General features: G+C 39.8%; 1 protein-coding gene across 7 annotated transcripts in view; it reads left to right on the forward strand.

Annotated features, from left to right (window-relative positions):
- The window catches only part of LOC115465822 (utrophin-like), a 1,296,369-nt gene that overhangs the window by 970,795 nt on the left and 308,226 nt on the right, over window positions 1-17,348 (forward strand). The gene's annotated exons all lie outside the window — the stretch shown is intronic.

Here is a 17,348-nt window from a genome sequence, read left to right on the forward strand (position 1 = left end):
AATCCTAATTGGAGCCAATTAACATCAATAATTGGTTGTTTGCATTCTATTATTGATGGTTAATAGCTCGTTAACCAGTTAAGTTACATGCGCATCTCGGAAGCATACCCACATGTAGACACCCAAACCTGGGTGCCGTATATAGAATCCAAGGGTTTCTGTACCCCGATACCATGAGAAACTTCAAAGAAGCTTCATCCTAAATCTGCTTTAACTTAGTCATTCATTGTTAAATGGTTCAATTATAGTTGAGTCCTTGGGGTTGATGTATGTGCTCCTGAGGCAGTTTGCATACTGTACTAGTTTTCATCACACATTTTAACCAGATTGTTACATAGTAAAAATTGTGGTGACATTCAGATTGTCCATTTGGTATGATCTCAGTGCTTGGTCATTAAGGGAGTAGTTGCATATGTGTGCCTGGTGGGAGTCAATTATAAAGGAATTTAGGCACCTATTTTTCTTTGTAGGGTTCTAGCATAACTGCAAAAATACATGCTTCTAAATTAAGAGCAAGCCTTTAGGCCATCCATAGAGTTGGTTTGAGTATATGGCCCAAAGTTCTAGTGATAACGTCCATGCTCTGCCCAAACTGTTCCCATGTGTACACTTATTGTAAAATATGCACTACATGACATATGCACATTTTAACAAGTTTATTTATTACTTGTTATACCGGGGACCATCTGAACAGTTTACAGGTAGGTAAGATTATAGAAGAACAGAGACAACACACACATAATGTGACAGAAAAAAGGAAAGTAGGAACTCCATTTGATGAATAGGAAAGGGACAGTGGGAAATGAAAAAAAAAAGTTGCTTTGTATTCCAGGAATCCTACCCACCCAACAGCACATTCTGTAATGATATAGGGTAAGAGATGGGAGAATTAAGTGAAGGTATTTTAAAACAGAAAAGACTTTAGGTTGCTTTTGAATTTTGATAGAATTTTCCCATCTCAAGTGGGTGGGGAGTGCATTCTATAGACTTTGACCTATTACACTGAAAATCTTAGTTCTGAGGTGATCATATTTTATGAATAACATTTAGGTGGAATTTTGGCATTTATGCACACCTAGGCATATATTATTCTAATGAAATACGCATATACTTTATAGAATTATCTGATGATTTCAGAAGTGAGACAGCATACGTAACATAAAATTACCCAAAATTGCTCACACTGCTACCATGTAGGCTACTCAATCTCCTGTCTCTTTTCTCCTTTACTCTGCATTCCCCCTAATACTAACCTGTCATGTGACAGCTCATTTTTGCAGAAAAGAGGAGAAAGGAGACCCAGAGATTGAGTACAATATATAGAGCAGGGTGAGCAGATATAAACGGAAAGTGAGGTTGGACCGAGTGCTGTTGATTTATACATTTATTGTATGATTTCTTTATATCATCACCTCTATGGTTTGTCTACTAAGAGAGTAAAATAATCTGTTTGCAAACTTTCAATACTCATGTATATGTGTACCTTTTTCTACACGTAGATTTTTCGCTACAAAAAATGTGCATGATAATTTAAAAATGCAATCTATACATTTTAATTTTCTTTCATTGACCTAAACATATTCATCATCCCCTGAAACATCACCTATCAAAGTAGCAAAAGGTTCACATCTTTTTGATGAATGTGTGACTTTCAAGCACATTGAGAGAGGATGATTTTCAGATAGCCAATTAATTCAGGTAAAATGCTTTTTATCCATGTCAATCTTTGTTGTCCAACTTCTGAAGCTGAATCTGTCCAACCACGATCAGGGCACAGATCATAGAAGTCTACCCAGCACTGGCTTTGTTTCCCAGTTGCTGGTGTTTCCATCTAATTACGTCTAAGTTTTTTTGGATCCATTTTTGAATTCCGTTACTGTTTTCATCTCCACCACCTTCTGCGGGAGGGCATTCCAGGTATCGACCACCCTCTCAGTGAAAAAATACTTCCTGACGTTCTTGAGTCAGTCCCCCCTTCAACCTCAATTCATGTCATCTAGTTCTACCACCTTCCCAACTTTAGAAAAGGTTTGTGGATTAATACCTTTCAAATATTTGAACGTCTGTATCATATCACCCCTCCAGGGTATCCTCTTCATGGGGAGTCATACACTCAAGCACAGTGCTATTGCAGTACTGACTAGATACCGGTAACCAAATAAGTAGGTGCCTGCCAGCAAACTGTTTGGAAGTTCCCATTTCTCTATTCTATGTACAAATTTTACTGTAGTGACAGAAGTACTAGGTCTTATAATATGGAAGGTAGTGGGTGAGCTGACATCGCTGATGGGCACAGTATGCAAAGAGCAGAGTTTTATTGATAAGCTACAATTTGTTCGCTTTTATTAGCTGACAATTCAAGCAAGAAGGCGCTTGGTACTGGCTAGACGCCAGAGCTGTCCTTTTTTTATATATCATTTGTGTTGCTTCATTTTCTGTGTTTCATTGAAAGAATGGGACAAACACAGAAGATCTGTACAAGAAAGGAAAGGATTGTAGAGTTTAGTAGATTGTATGGTGTACAAAATTCTGGGTTATTTTCAGCCTTCAAGACAACTCAGACCAGCTGAAAGTGTCCCGAACGCAGGAAAGTCCCCAAGGCAGCTTCTAAAATTATCTTAGTGACTCCACCCAGGGGAGAAGTGCACTTTTCTCCCCTGGTCTAGAATGCAGACAATTATCAATAGAAAGAATGAGAGGAGAGCACAGGAGATAGGTTAAAATATGACGTTTATTATCTTACCCACAGCAAGCAGTCAATTATAAGAATATAGGCATATATTCTTATGGGGATTCATCAGACGGAGCGGCCGGGAGGCCAGACACGCCTATGATGGTCTCCCCTTTGCATTGGAGCTGTCAGTTCTTAAATATCCTTTTTGGCCAATGATATTTCCATCTAATTTGACCATTACTGACCTTTCTTACATCCATAAACCACTGATTTGCACCACTCTGCCCAAAAATCCCCCTTCTGCTTTTCCACACCTGGACTTCCCGATGCACCCATCGGTCACTTGACCACAAAGTTCTCATTTTAACTTCCACCTGCCACTTTCTTAAGCTATTCTCGTCAGAGCTACATTTCAACACCCGGCAGCTGCCAACTGTCAAGAAGACGTGTCACTAATACTTCTCTTTTTTTAGGGTCAGACAGCCAATTTGATTTCTTTAATTCAGGCCTTGCTTATCAAAAGCACAAACCAAGCCTGCTTGGCCTATCTTTCCCAGAGATAAGTAGTGACACTATTATACAATAGATGGGCAGACTGGATAGGCCATATGGTCATTATCTGCCATTGTTCTCTATGGTGCTGATATTCAGCCTGTGGTGGTCAGCAGTTTTTAGGCCGCTGACAGCAGTGGGCAGAATTAAGCCCTGATATCTATTGCCGAGAATACACAGGCAATTTGGAAATTATGGGGTGGGGAGGATAAATGAAAGAGCATCTTTTCAGAAGCTACTCACAGAATTCCTAGGTTCTATTTTTGACCTGGATGGCACCTACATCATTCTTTGGTAGAGTGGAATGTCACAGATTGTGCTACAGAAATGCCTCAAGTGACTGAAACTATAATAAGAGGAAGTAGAAACAATTTAATTCTGGTAAGGAAAAGGGAAAAAACAGTGCCATCTATACATAAAGAAAGTAGCTACAACTCAAAGGTCTAATATTGAGGATAATAGGCTACCTATACCTTGTGTGTATTTCAATGTCAGATCAGTTTGTAATAAAGCTTTTTTAATCAGAGATTGAATAGATGATTAACAAGTAGATTTGGAATTTGTAGCAGAAACATGGATGGAAACAGAGGAACCATGTTTGCTAAATCTCTGTCCTTTGGCTATAAGATTATATACCTCCCCAGGCCTTCAAAAAAGTATGGTGGATCAACAATTTTATATAAGGACTTTTTGAATCTGTCATTAACCCTTTAGTGTCCAATGTCCCCATAATAAGCCATATGGGAACAGACTGATGAGAACATTGGACACTAAAAGGGAATATTACTGATTCCCACATTTGAAACGTTAACTTGTAGTTTGAAAGATGAGTCTACTGAAGGCACCTTGGGCATAATTGTGATCTATTACCCCCTCCTCCCTCCCAGTTTGTTTGAGTCCCTAATTTCCTTTAACATTTCTGCATCCGTCTGTTCATCCTGGCCAGGCAGACGGTAGTACACTCCTATCACTAACCTTTTCCCCTTTACACATGGAATTTCAATCCACAGTGATTCCAAGAAGTGTTTTGTTTCCTGCAGAACCTATTTGATTAAAGGCTCTCATTAATATACAGTGCTACCCCTCCACCAATTTGATCCACCCTATCACTATGATATAATTTGCAGCCTGGTATGACAGTGTCCCACTGGTTATCCTCCTTCCACCATGTCTCAGAGATGCCTATTATATCTAATTTTTCATTTAGTGCAATATATTCTAACTCTCCCATCTTATTTCTTAGGCTCCTGGCGTTCGCATATCGACATTTCAAAGTATGTTTGTTGTTCCTGTTTACATGATGCTTGGTACTTGACAGTATTAATTTGTTAGCCTTCCTAATTTCATGTCACATTCTGTCTCTGTCTCTTTATCCTGCTCAGATAGATGGTAGTATGCTCTCACCAGTAATCCTCATCACACTTGAAATTTCTATCCATAAAGATTCCACATTGCATTTTGTTATCTGCAGAACTTTTATCCTGTTTGTCTCTATGCCATCCTTTTATTATTATTATTATTATTTGTAGCATTTGTATCCCACATTTTCCCACCTATTTGTAGGCTCAATGTGGCTTACATTTGCCGTTATGGAGATTGCCATTTCCGGACTTTAGATATGCACATGATTTTGCAATCAAGTGCGTACATACATGGTAGAAGAATGCATTGTGTACTTGTGTACTTGTTAACACGTGGTTTTACAATCAAGTGCGTATATATGTGGTAGAAAAGAAAATTGTGGTCTTGTGTAGGTGTCAGCTTTATGTAGTTGCTCAGGTGATGGTATTATGGTGAGAGTAATAATGTTGGGCGGTGGTTATGTCATTTCGGTCTTATTCTTCGTTGTTGTTGTTTAAAAGTTAGGTCGATTGTTTGTTGTATGCTTTTTTGAATAGGTCCGTTTTCAGTAGTTTACGAAAGATGGTTAGATGGTAGTATGTGGCATTTATATTTAATGCCACCCCTCCAGCAATGTGATCAACATTTTTATTTTGATATTTTTACCCTGATATCACAGTGTCCCCTTGATAATCTACCAGGTCTCTGGGATGTCTATTATGTCATACATTCTCAATTTCTAGACTTATTTTTATTTTTAAATTTCTGGGTTTTGCATATAGACAAGATATAGCATGTTTATTTTTATTCACAGGCTGTGTAGCAGTTGTTGGGGGTAATTTGGAATCATTCTTTTTTAAATAACAACTAGGCTGTTGCATTTCTTACTTTGAAGATACTTTACTCTGAACCATGTGCACTGAGTGACTGTTGCCTAGTTCATAACAAACCTAAAGTCCTCATCCCTGCACTGTTGTCTCATCCGCACATTCAGACTCTGGAGATCTGTCTGTCTGTGAGGTCCTGCACATGGAGTTGGGAATATTTTTTTTTAATTTTTCCCTGGAGGTTTTGGATTTCAACATTGTACTTAAAATCTTAAATTTGGCTCCTAGGGCTTCTCCCCAATGCTGTTTAAATGTCTCTGTAGATGATGCATGAGGTTTATCTTCTGTTTATTGTATTTCCAACTTAGAAAACTTAGAGCACCCTTCAGGTGTTTCAGATCTGCTATATAGCATGCCTTCTGGTCCTCTGTTGTTAGACGTAGTGTAGGTCTGGTGGAAACTGAAGCCTAGTTGAGTTGCAGTTTCCTCTAGAGTCTTCTGTTGGGAAAAATATGCAGATTTTGGTCCTTGTGACGGTAATTTTACACTAGGCCATCTATGTGTCAAGGCCAAGTAGAAATCTAGTTTAAGCCTATTTTAGAAAGACATACAGGCGGGGATTCTATATGTGGTGCCTAAAAATTCAGCGCTGAAATGAGTGCCAACTAAGCGTATTCTATAAACGGTGCCTAGATTTAGGCGCCAATTATAGATTATGCTTAGTTGATATTTAGCGCCTAAATCTACGAGATTTTTTTTTGTACCCTGCGCTTTCCCACTCATGGCAGGCTCAATGCGGTTTAGGTACTTATTTGTACCTGGGGCAATGGAGGGTTAAGTGACTTGCCAGAGTCACAAGGAGCTGCCTGTGCCCACGCCTGCAGTGGGAATCGAACCTAGAGTCCCAGGACCAAAGTCCACCACTCTAACCACTAGGCCACTCCTCCACTCCATTTACACCAACAAAAACGTGACGTAAATCCCGGCGCTTATATTTAGGTGCACTGGGCTATATTCTATAAGTAGGCACGTAAATTTCAGAATGCCCACGAAACACCGATTTCCCCACCCAGGACCACACCCCTTTTTGCCTGCGCATGTTAGAAGTTCAGCACACATACAGTAATTACAGAATACGCTTTGCAAGTTGTGCACCTAAATTCTAATCAGTACCAATTAGTTCTCATTATTGCTTGTTAAGTGCTGTTATCAGCGCACATTAGCTTATTAAGCCAATTAAGTTGCGTGCATTGTTATAGAATCGGCGCTGATCTCTAGGTGCGCTATATAGAAGCCAGGGGATAGAGTGGAATATTGGAAAGGATGTCCAGGTCTGTACATTGGATATGCATGTCTTTTTCTCGTGTATTTTAGAACAGGAACTTCCAGCATACAGCCTGTTCTAAAATACATGAAAATTGGACGTCCAAGTGCTGGCTATGTCCAGCATGTCCAGCCATTTTATTCACTCTATAGGAGTGGAGGAGTAGCCTAGTAGTTAGAGCACCAGTCTTGACATCCAGAGGTGGCCGGTTCAAATCCCACTGCTACTCCTTGTGATCTTGGGTAAGTCACTTAACCCTCCATTGCCTCAGGTACAAACTTAGATTGTGAGCTCTCCTGGGGCAGAGAAATAGCCAGTTTACCTGAATGTAACTCACCTTGAGCTACTACTGAAAAAGGTGTGAGCAAAATCTAAATAAATAATAAAAAATAAATATTCTATTCATTATTCTTATATAACACTTCTACCCTAAAAAAGGTCTTGAAGTGGTTTACAAACCAATAACAGTACATCTCAAACTGATCTAAAACAAAACAAACAAACTATTAACCAAGATTAACAGAGCTAGACATCCCTCAAAAACTTAAACTTCTACAGAACAAAAAATAAGAATCAGTATTTCTAATTATATCCAGTCAATGCCACCGTATCAGAAAAAGATTTTTCAAGTGTCTGTTTAAAACAAATTGCTTTAAAAGAAGGAAGCATCAGCATGGAATTCTGAGCCTGTCATTGAACCTGGTGGTTAAAGTCATACTATGAAATGAATGAAACATGTGTAAAATGGAAAATGTATCTAAATAATCCTTCAATTGCTTTGACACTATAGATTCAAGAAGTTTTATGAACAACGGCATATTTGCAATTAGTCTATAATTGGAAGGTAAGGGTTATATTTACTAAGGCACATTAGTGTTTTTAATGAGCCTTTAAAGTTAAGGCTTATTAAATACTAACGCACCAATACATTCCTATGGGTGCATTAGCGTTTAACATGCGTCAGCCATTAACACGCATTCGCTAACACGCCTATAGCGCGCCTTAGTAAATATACCCTTAAGTTTGGATCCATACAAGATGAGTTAAAATGATTTTGCCCAAGACTGGTAGGAAAAACCCACATGTAAGAAATGATTCATTAAGGTAGTAATCCATTACACTGCAACCAAGGGGAAGGGGTCCGAAAGACTGAAGATGGACATGAGTCTAAAGGACAAGATGACCGATTCAATTTGGAAAGCAGTGAGCTCACTAAAGTTACAGGTACTTTTGTATAGGTGGACCAAACTCTGTCAACCGGTATAGAATAACGATCTCCCAAATAGAAAGTAAAAGCCTGAGGTAGAATAGTCTGATCAGTGCATACAGTTCTTTGAAGGCCAACTATCTTTTTAGAAAAATAATTTGCCATAACCTATCTTCAAAGAAGACTAAGAACATGAAGTTAATTCATTCCAAAGCTTAAAAAGAGTTTTCCAATTACAACGTTCAGCCCCAATTAATTATTGCTTTCTTCTGTGAATCAATCACAGTTCTTGGGGCCACTGGAGCAATGTCATCCAAGAGCCGAGTAGCATTTTGGTTCCAGATATCTAAAAGTAGATCAGGGTCACTATCAGAAGCAATAGTGGAAAGAATAGGCAACAGTATAATAATTATGAGTGAGAACTCTTATAAAGATCTATACTGGGACCAGTGCTATTTAACATATGTATAACATGATCTGGAAAACAGACTTTCCTATGAGGAAAGGCGAAAGCGGCTAGGGCTCTTCAGCTTGGAGAAAAGATGGCTGTGGGGAGATATGGAACAGGTTGAATCGATTGTTTACTCTTTCCTAAAATACTAGGACTAGGGGGCACGCAATGAAGTTACAAAGTAGTAAATTTAAAACGAATCAGAGAAAATATTTCTTCACTCAACATGTAATTAAACTCTGGAATTTTTGCCAGAGAATACAGTAAAAGCAGTTAGCTTAGCAGGTTTAAAAAAGGTTTGGATGGCTTCCTAAAGGAAAAGTCCATAGACCATTATTAAAATCCACTGCTTATTTCTAGGGTAAACAGCATAAAATGTATTGTACTTTTTTGGGATCTTGCCAGGTACATGTGACCTGGATTGGCCACTGTTGGAAACAGGATGCTGGGCTTGATGGACCTTCAGTCTGTCCCAGTATGGCAATACTTATGTACTTACAGAAATTGTCAACATGATTTATGGTTTATTCAGAATTTTCTACACCGCTTTTGGTAAAATTACAACAAATCGGTATATCTCGATATTGTCTAGCAGTAAGAAGGTTAAGCAGAAATATATAGTTCTGAAATATAATGATTTATTGAAGCATGGCAACTTCTGCAATCTAAGGTATAACTAGCAGTGTTTTCTTTGTAGTAGATTTGTTACAAACTTTACTTTGTAGCAACTAATACATCTCCCCTACTGATAAACCAAAGAATCAGATTATCTGACTTGCACTTCTAGAACGAAGGAAACTTTATCTAATCTTTAATCTCTAGGAGAATAATTTAAACAGCATTACAACCTTCTTGTGACTGATTATTCTTTTATATAGTTCTGTTACGATAAGCTTGAGGTTAAGACGATCATTTGTTCTCAGGCACTTGTTTCAAAATGCTTCACGTTGTTTTTCCTTGCAGCATCTGTAGAGATGGTGGCAGATTACTGTAAAGATTTTCTGGCAAATGAAAATTCTCCTGTATCCTTAAAGAAGCTAAAACTGGCTAAAGAACAAAGTGGGCTTAACTTCCCTTAGTTAGAGCTATATTTACAAAAACGTGTTGCCACACGCTAACAAATTTATTCAGGTTATTTATTGCAGATAATTTTTTTATGCAGTAAGACCTATTTATTGATGAAGAGGCCTTTACTAAATGGCACTATAATCTGGGTTTAGCGCAGCTTAACACAGAACTTTCCTGCATGCTAAGCCCAGATTTAATGCGACAGATTTTAAGGCATTTTTGAATAATGTTTTTTCAGGTCTTGTGCTAAGTTCACATCTGCATGCATTACCTGTAAAAACTCAGCATTAGCTAGTTAGTGTGTGCTAATACATAAGTGCGAACTGGTTAATGTTTCATGCCCACTCTCCGCTTATGACACACCACCTCCAAAAAATATTTTTTAAAATAGCTAACGCATTAGTTAGCATGTGTTAACAGGCAAAATACTGCAAAATGTTTAAATCTGTTTTGCACTAAGCCCCAAAATGCATTAACAAGTACAGCACACACTGTAGTAAGTCTAGCTTATAATTTTAAATAATCTCACCATCATCCTAAAATAAGCAAGTGTTGTGTGACTGAAATCTGTGGATAATATGATGTTTTTAGCTAGCTATTCCTAGGCAAACCTTGGATCACTTCTGTATTACTGTGACATCTTCCTGGTATGGCCCTTTCTATGTTTCTGTAACTAAACCCTCAAAATCTCCGTTCTTTGAAAATTGAGTAGAGTAGAATGAGTAAACACGAGTCGGTTGTTTACGCCCTCAAAAAGGTACAAAGACCAGGGGACATGCCATTAAGTTACTAAATAGTACATTTAAAACAAATCAGAAAACATATTTTCACTTAATGCATTATTAAGCCTAGAAATTCATTGGTGGAGGATGTGGTAAGCATAGTTAGTGTATTTGGATTTATAATAGGTTTGGAAAGAGCACACTGTTGTTGCACGATGCAGCCATTTGAGGCATCAGGGAGTAAAATTTCTTCCTTCTTGTTAATGCATGAGTTCATGCACTAATTAGCAAAGAGATACAAAGGAAAAAAGTCTGGACCCCTCTGACACTCCTTTTTTCCCTCCCCAACCCTGATTCACCCTACAAAAGTTCTCTGGTTGGCTCAGTGGGCTTCGGGACCCTCAACACTCCTAAAACCCCTACCCTGACACCACAAATAATCCCTGGTTGTCCAGTAGCCCATAGTCCTCAACACCTCCCAACCTCCACCCCAAAGGTATCCTTGGTGGCCAATGGGTCTCATCTCCTCCCTAAAATTACCCCTGGTATCCAAGTAGGTCCCTCCAGTACCCCCATATCCCACCTTTAAATTTGAAGAGGCAGGAGCGATTGTGCCACTATCTTGGAAAACTTTTTGTAGAGCCAAGGGAGGGGGTGAAGTGCTGCACTTCACCTGAGATGATCCCTTTGCTTCCATGCTGAATATTTATGCGAGCCTGAAGCTGGCATAAAAAAAAAAACACCAGAAAAGAGTTTAAAAGTGTTCTAGATTATAGTGCAGTTTTGTTCTTTTAACATCAGAAGTAATGCATATGTTTTGCATGATCACTGTGCATTAATGTTGACTTTCATGCATCAGAGAGTAAGACTAGCATGAAGAAATCAAGCTCTAAACAGTAGCACAGCTTACTGTATCAGCCCCCCAGTGTGGCAGTTCTTATGTTCAAAATAATGCCAATCAAAACAAGTCCCTTTTTGAAATATTCCTGTTGTAAAAGTAAGGTGTTAATTGTCCACTTTGGCATTTCAAAGCTCATGTTTTGAAGGAATGGAGATTTAGTTATTTTATGGATTTAAGAGCTAAATATAATTTCACATGGCGCCAATTAAAGCATTGTTGGTGGCTTTCAGAAATGATTTAGATGTATTAGCAGAGGTCTGAGGAATAGAAATATCTGTCAAACTGTTTTTACTGTAGTGCTCACATTGCATCTAGCTTCAGTAAAGATTTGAAGAGCAGACTGTTTCCTTGCTGCATTGGGTTAGAAAAGGTTTAGCAGAGCTTCCAAGTTACCCATTCCAGGAGAAAGACTTTTTTGGCCAGTCCTGGATGTCTGCCAACCTCATCATGGTGCATCATGTGATCTGCAGCACTGATTTCAAGGGTTAGAACCATGCACTGGAAATACTACACTGCTTTGGGATGTAAGTTTAAAACCAGGACTGGCCAAAACATCTCCCTCCTGGAATGAGTAACCTGGCAGCTCTGGTTTAGGAACATGAATTAGGGAGTGCCCTAGAATGAAATCAGTGGAAATTATTATTATTACTTTTTGGAGAACATATCAAGAATTTGATTGTCACCATTAATAACACAATCTTTTTATTTTCTTGTCCATAGAGTTAATTGAAATTTCAGCTGAATTCTATATGACTAATTATTCCTCCTCTAATGAATGCTAGTTTTGTGTTTGATAGGTATCCTTGGTCACATCTTATAGTGGACAGCCATTCTGGCAGAGGTCCTAGAACAAAAATCAGAAGATTTTGAATATTTGAGGAAATGTCATATTAAAATTGTTCCTCTTTGCTGTAATAGTGCCTTAACAGTAGAAAAGGTTGATAAATATCCTGCTTATCCATCACCTAGAAAACTCTTTTAGGTAGTTCAGAGCATTGCATATTGATGGATGATAACTTCAGGTAGTAGATGTGTCCTGGCTAATGTAGAAAAATCTAATTAGTGTGTAAGAATTTCAGAAAACCTGAGTCCTTTGGCCCAATTTACTGAAAGTTTTTATAGTGTGAATAATATTTCAATTAAGTAATGTGACTCAGGGGAGCCAACTTTTCTAAATTATTGGGGGTACTAATAGTACGTTTTTTCTAGTGAAACAGGTGCCGGTACTCAAATGCCAGGCCACCCTTCAGGAGTGGGGTAATCATTGAGGGACCCACCCCACAATAGCCAGGACCCCCCCCCCCCCAACCAGTCACAGAATCTAGGACAAGGCAGAATTTGTGTGTAGAGCCTGAGTTCTTTCATTAAAACATGGGGACCATGGGTCAATTTTAGCAGACAATGGAAAAGGTGCCGTACTCAGTACCCCCAAGTACCCTCTCAAAAAAAGCCCTGGGTGCTAAGCCCAATGGATATAACCCTTGCCTAGACACATACAAGGAATTTTCTCAATATTGGGGGTGATCAAGCACCCACAAAGCCGACTCCTATGATGTGATTATGATTAAACTTTATTCTGAACAATAAAATTATCATACTATGGGGCTAATTTTCAAAGCACTAAGATTTACAATCAAAGTGGTTTACCTATTATATACAGGGACTTTTTTCTGTCCCTAGTGGGCTCATAGTCTAATTTGTTTTGACCCTGGGGCAATGGAGGGTTAAGTGACTTGCCCAGTGTCACAAGGAACTGCAGTGGGAATGAAACCAAGTTCCCTGGATTCTCAGGCCACTACATTAACCATTAGGAAAATGAAGAAGATGACTAGTAATGGAACATTGAAGGGGGGGGGGGGGGGGTATGAGGGTTCCTTATGTAACTGGTAATTTTATGTTGGGATTTGTACTTCCCAATTATCTGAGTGATTATGGGATACTTTATAGGAATGTACTGTATAAAAGATTCTTGCTGTTCTTTAGTTACACATCACAGTTTTTTTTTAAATCTCAACTGTTAAATGGCACTATTGGTACTTGTTATATAAGCTGAATAAAATTTTAAATATTGCCATCCAGCCTTGTTCATACTCATACTTGTTTTAGATTTCCTTGGGGGAGGAGAGAAGAGAGGGAATTCCCACCTGCTAACACCTTTTGTCCTTAAGTGAAGGCATCAGGCACCAAGCATTAAGGGACTGACAGATCCTGTCCAAGGGGAGACTCCTATCATGTCAGCATCAGATCAGACTCAGGGTTTGCCCATAAGGGTGCACTGCACATTATCAGACTGTAGCGGCGTTCTGATAAGTATCAGACTTTGTTTTAAGATCATATAAATATTTAAACAATCACTTTAAGATGTAATTGGAAGTGAGGAGTTCGACCACTGATTATAACACATGAGCTACTTTAGCAGTACAAAAAAGTGCTGCGTTATATTTCTTTGTTATGAAGGTCTTCTTATTACTGGTTTATATGCACATATAAGATCTGCTGTGACTTGAGAACAGGATTTGATCTTTTTTGAGTTATGTTTTCTATTTCTTCAAGGTTCTTATTTATAGTGTTAAATATGCATATCCACACAAACTTAGTTGCATAAAAGCTTTCCTGGAGGCACACAGGTGCATATATTGCCTTTATAACATGAAGACAACATATCCACCTATGTGTCTTCATAGTCTGAGCACCCTGTTATAAAATTACACTACACACAGTAAAGCAATGTTGCTCACCTGTAACAAGTGCTTTCTCTAGATGACAGGATTGATAATGCATACAGTTGAGTGATGACATCTGACAGCACCTGGATAAAACTATTCTCCCACAGCTCACAACTAAACGGAAAGTTCTAAGCATGCATTGCCCTTTCTGCTCACAGTGGTCTCAGCTGCTCAGTTGATTTCAAAGCTCAGTGCAAGCCACATACAGAAGACTATAAGAAAACATTGGCACATCCTGGAATGCCATGAGTTCTTCAGGAATAAAGACCTTGTTATTTCCTACTCAACAAATAAGAATTTTAAAGAGAAGCTTGTTCCATCAGCTCTTCCAGATTATTTTCATGACCCGCTAGAAGACCTTTTTGTTTGGACATAGGCCCTGTGGCAGATGTAGTGTTTGTCCACATGTTCTGACTGGCACAGTCTGTTGTCATCCACTCAACCACAGAGAGTACAAGTTAAGCATTCATCTAGTTGTAATACCTGCCGAGTTATCTACATAATCGTCTGCCCCTGCCCTATGATATATTTTGGCAAAACAAAACGTGCTATCAAGACTCATATTATCGAGCATAAACGCTGCATCAGCCGACAAGTGAAGAATGCTCCTTTTGTTGGCATGATAAAAATCACAGCATCTCAGATTTAAAATTTCTAGTTTTTAAAGTACTTAAGACTTCATGGAGGGGTGGTGACTTGACACACTACTTCTCAGAGAGGAACAGAAAGCGATTTTTTTAAATACATTTTTTGTAAATAGTAAAAAAAAAATATATATATTTATATAGCATAAACATATACACCATTATACTGCTAGCAAACATAAAATGCTTCTCACAGTCACTCTCTGAGGGGAAAATGACTTCAGGTACCCAGTGCTGTTTCGCTCAATTGCTGAAAAGCACCACTCCGCTCTGCCTCTGGTTAATTAATTTCCAGTGTGGCTATTGGCAGGCATCCTCGTAAGTCAAAAAACCCCTCTTCAGTGCTAATTCAAAGTTACTTTTTTTAAAATATACTTTATTTTTATGTAAGAATTAGTACTTATCTTGGCTGGCCGTGTTCTTGTGGGTTCGCTCTACAGTGAGCTCCTGATTCACGTTGGCTTCATTAGGAGCTGAGCCCCCGGTGTCTGAGCACTGTGAAAATAAAGAATTCTTAGTGCTGTGTGAAACATCCGTTCTCATCCTCATGTACTTACTCATTCTTTGTTCTAGCAGCCCTCTTCCTCGCCTCCCCCCCCCCCCCCCGTACTTTAGTTTTGGAGGAAGGAGTAGTACACTCCCTCCTTTTCCAGCGCCACCTTAAAAATGGCGGTGCCCAGCCCTGCCCATTTCATCCTGGGATGCGCTGGGTGGGGCTTCACCACCATAAACTCCCTTCTCCAACACTTAGATACGGGGGGGGGGGTGGTGGTAGGGAAGAGGGCCACTAGACCACCAGTTTGGGGGGGGGGGGACTTGATTTGCAGCTCATTGGGACACCAGGGCTTTTTGGGGGGGTGCGAGGGGGGTTAGGGTGCTGCAGATTCACTGGATCTCCAGTCCCCTGTGAACTTGTGTTGGGAGGGGTCGGGGGGACTTGAGATCCATCAGACCTCTAACCCCCGTGTCGCTGGCTTGGGGTGGGGGTTTGTTAAAAGGTCTAGGCCACCAGGGCCTTGCTGTTTCCGGGGGTCTGGTGGTCCCCTCTCGGTCTGGGCTTTTGACAGCCCGGACCTGTCAAACAAGTGCAGAAGGATTGTGCCTGAACGCACTTTTACACTATGATCAGAAATAATAGCATGCTATTATTTCTGATCATAGGGGCGATAAAGCCCCATTCTGTTCCAGCACTATTTTTAGAGTGCTGTTTGGAACAGCATGGGGCTTTTGATCATCTGGGCATGAATCGGCTATGCTTTCGCTGGCTCTGTAAAGCCGGAAATTCAGTGCCAGAGCCCAGACATGGCCCAACCTTGAATTTCTGAAGATGGCAGTCTTCAGATGGCAGTCACTTTCTGTAAGCGAGCGGCCAGTATTGAAGTGAAAATTTTATAATCTGTTCCCAAGAGGGAAATAGGGCGATATGACCCACAATTGAGCAGGTCTTTATGTGGTTTAAGCAGCAGTACCACATTGGCCAATCTCCAGGAGCAGGGTATCTTCTTTGATAGCATTAAACACTCTAAGCAATATTGGAGACAAGATACTGCGGAATCTTTTATAAAATCTGTTGCCAAAGCCATCCAGGCCTGGGGCCTTCCCCCCAGGCAGACCCCTGATAGCCTCCTCTATCTCCTCCAGCTCAATAGGAGCCGAGAGTGAATTCCCCTCGGCTCCAGTCAAGCCAGGCATGCCCGCAGTTTCCAGCACAGAGTGAATAGCCTCCGCCGATGGGGGGCCCTCCGGTTGATATAAGTGCTCATAATATTGTACAAACACTCTCTGAATGTCTTCTATCTGATCATAAATTTTCCCCTCCAATATCCCGTACCCTGTATATACTATTACGATTCTCCATCCGTTTCATTTTATATGCCAATAATTTACTCGCCTTATTATTAAACTCGTAATATTCTTGATGCACCCGTTGCAATTGCTCCTGGTGCCTATGGACTCCAAAGAGGCCAGTTGTACCCTTGCTTTATGCAATTCCTCTTGTTGGCTCGGAGTGCACTGTTGTTTTTTAACTAAAGTATCTAGCTGATGAATAACCAACCTAAGTTCTTTTTCTTTTTCCCTGGTGTCTTTATTTAGGTATATCTGTAAGGTGATCATTTTCCCTCTAATCACTACTTTCATGCTTTCCCACAAAATCTCTGGCGTTATATCTGGTGTATCATTAATTTGGAAAAACTCCTTAAGTTCTAATTCAATTTGTTGGATCTGCTTGGGGTCTTCTAGCAGACTTTCTGGGAATTGCCACATCCTCCTCCCCCTATCAGATCTTCCCCCCCCCCCCCCCCCCCGTAGATCTAACGTAACTGGGGCGTGGTCTGACCAGGCTCTAGAGTTTGTATCTCCGAGGACTTTACTTGCAGCATTGCTCCAGCACTACCCATCCACATATCAATTCTCGAATATGTGTCATGTGGAGCCGAATAACAGGTGTAATCCCTTTCTGTTCCATGCAGCACCCTCCATATATCTACCAATCCCCAGTGGTTGAGAAACTGAATTAACCGATCTCTCTCCCCCTGGGCATATCCGCTGGCCACCCCCGTATTGTCGATTTTAGGGTCCATTGTGACATTAAAATCTCCGCCCATGAGGATCTCCCCCTGGACATATTTTGTGAGCTGTGTGGTAAGAAGATCTAAAAACTCCCCCTGAGCCTGATTAGGTGCATATATATTCACTATAGTGTAGATCTGTCCCCCTATTTTAGCTACCAGTATTATATATCGTCCTCTTAGGTCCCGTTTCATTGTAATAAGTTCCCATGTTAGCCCTTGTGTTATCAATATCCCTACCCCTGCTGTTTTCTTCTGTGTCTTATTCAAAGCCAAATATTGTTGGGGGTATCTAATATTTCGTAATAAATACTCATGTTGTTCCAACAAGTGCGTTTCCT

The sequence above is a fragment of the Microcaecilia unicolor genome, chromosome 3 (genome assembly GCF_901765095.1).
Source record: "Microcaecilia unicolor chromosome 3, aMicUni1.1, whole genome shotgun sequence".
In the NCBI taxonomy this organism is placed as follows: domain Eukaryota; kingdom Metazoa; phylum Chordata; class Amphibia; order Gymnophiona; family Siphonopidae; genus Microcaecilia; species Microcaecilia unicolor.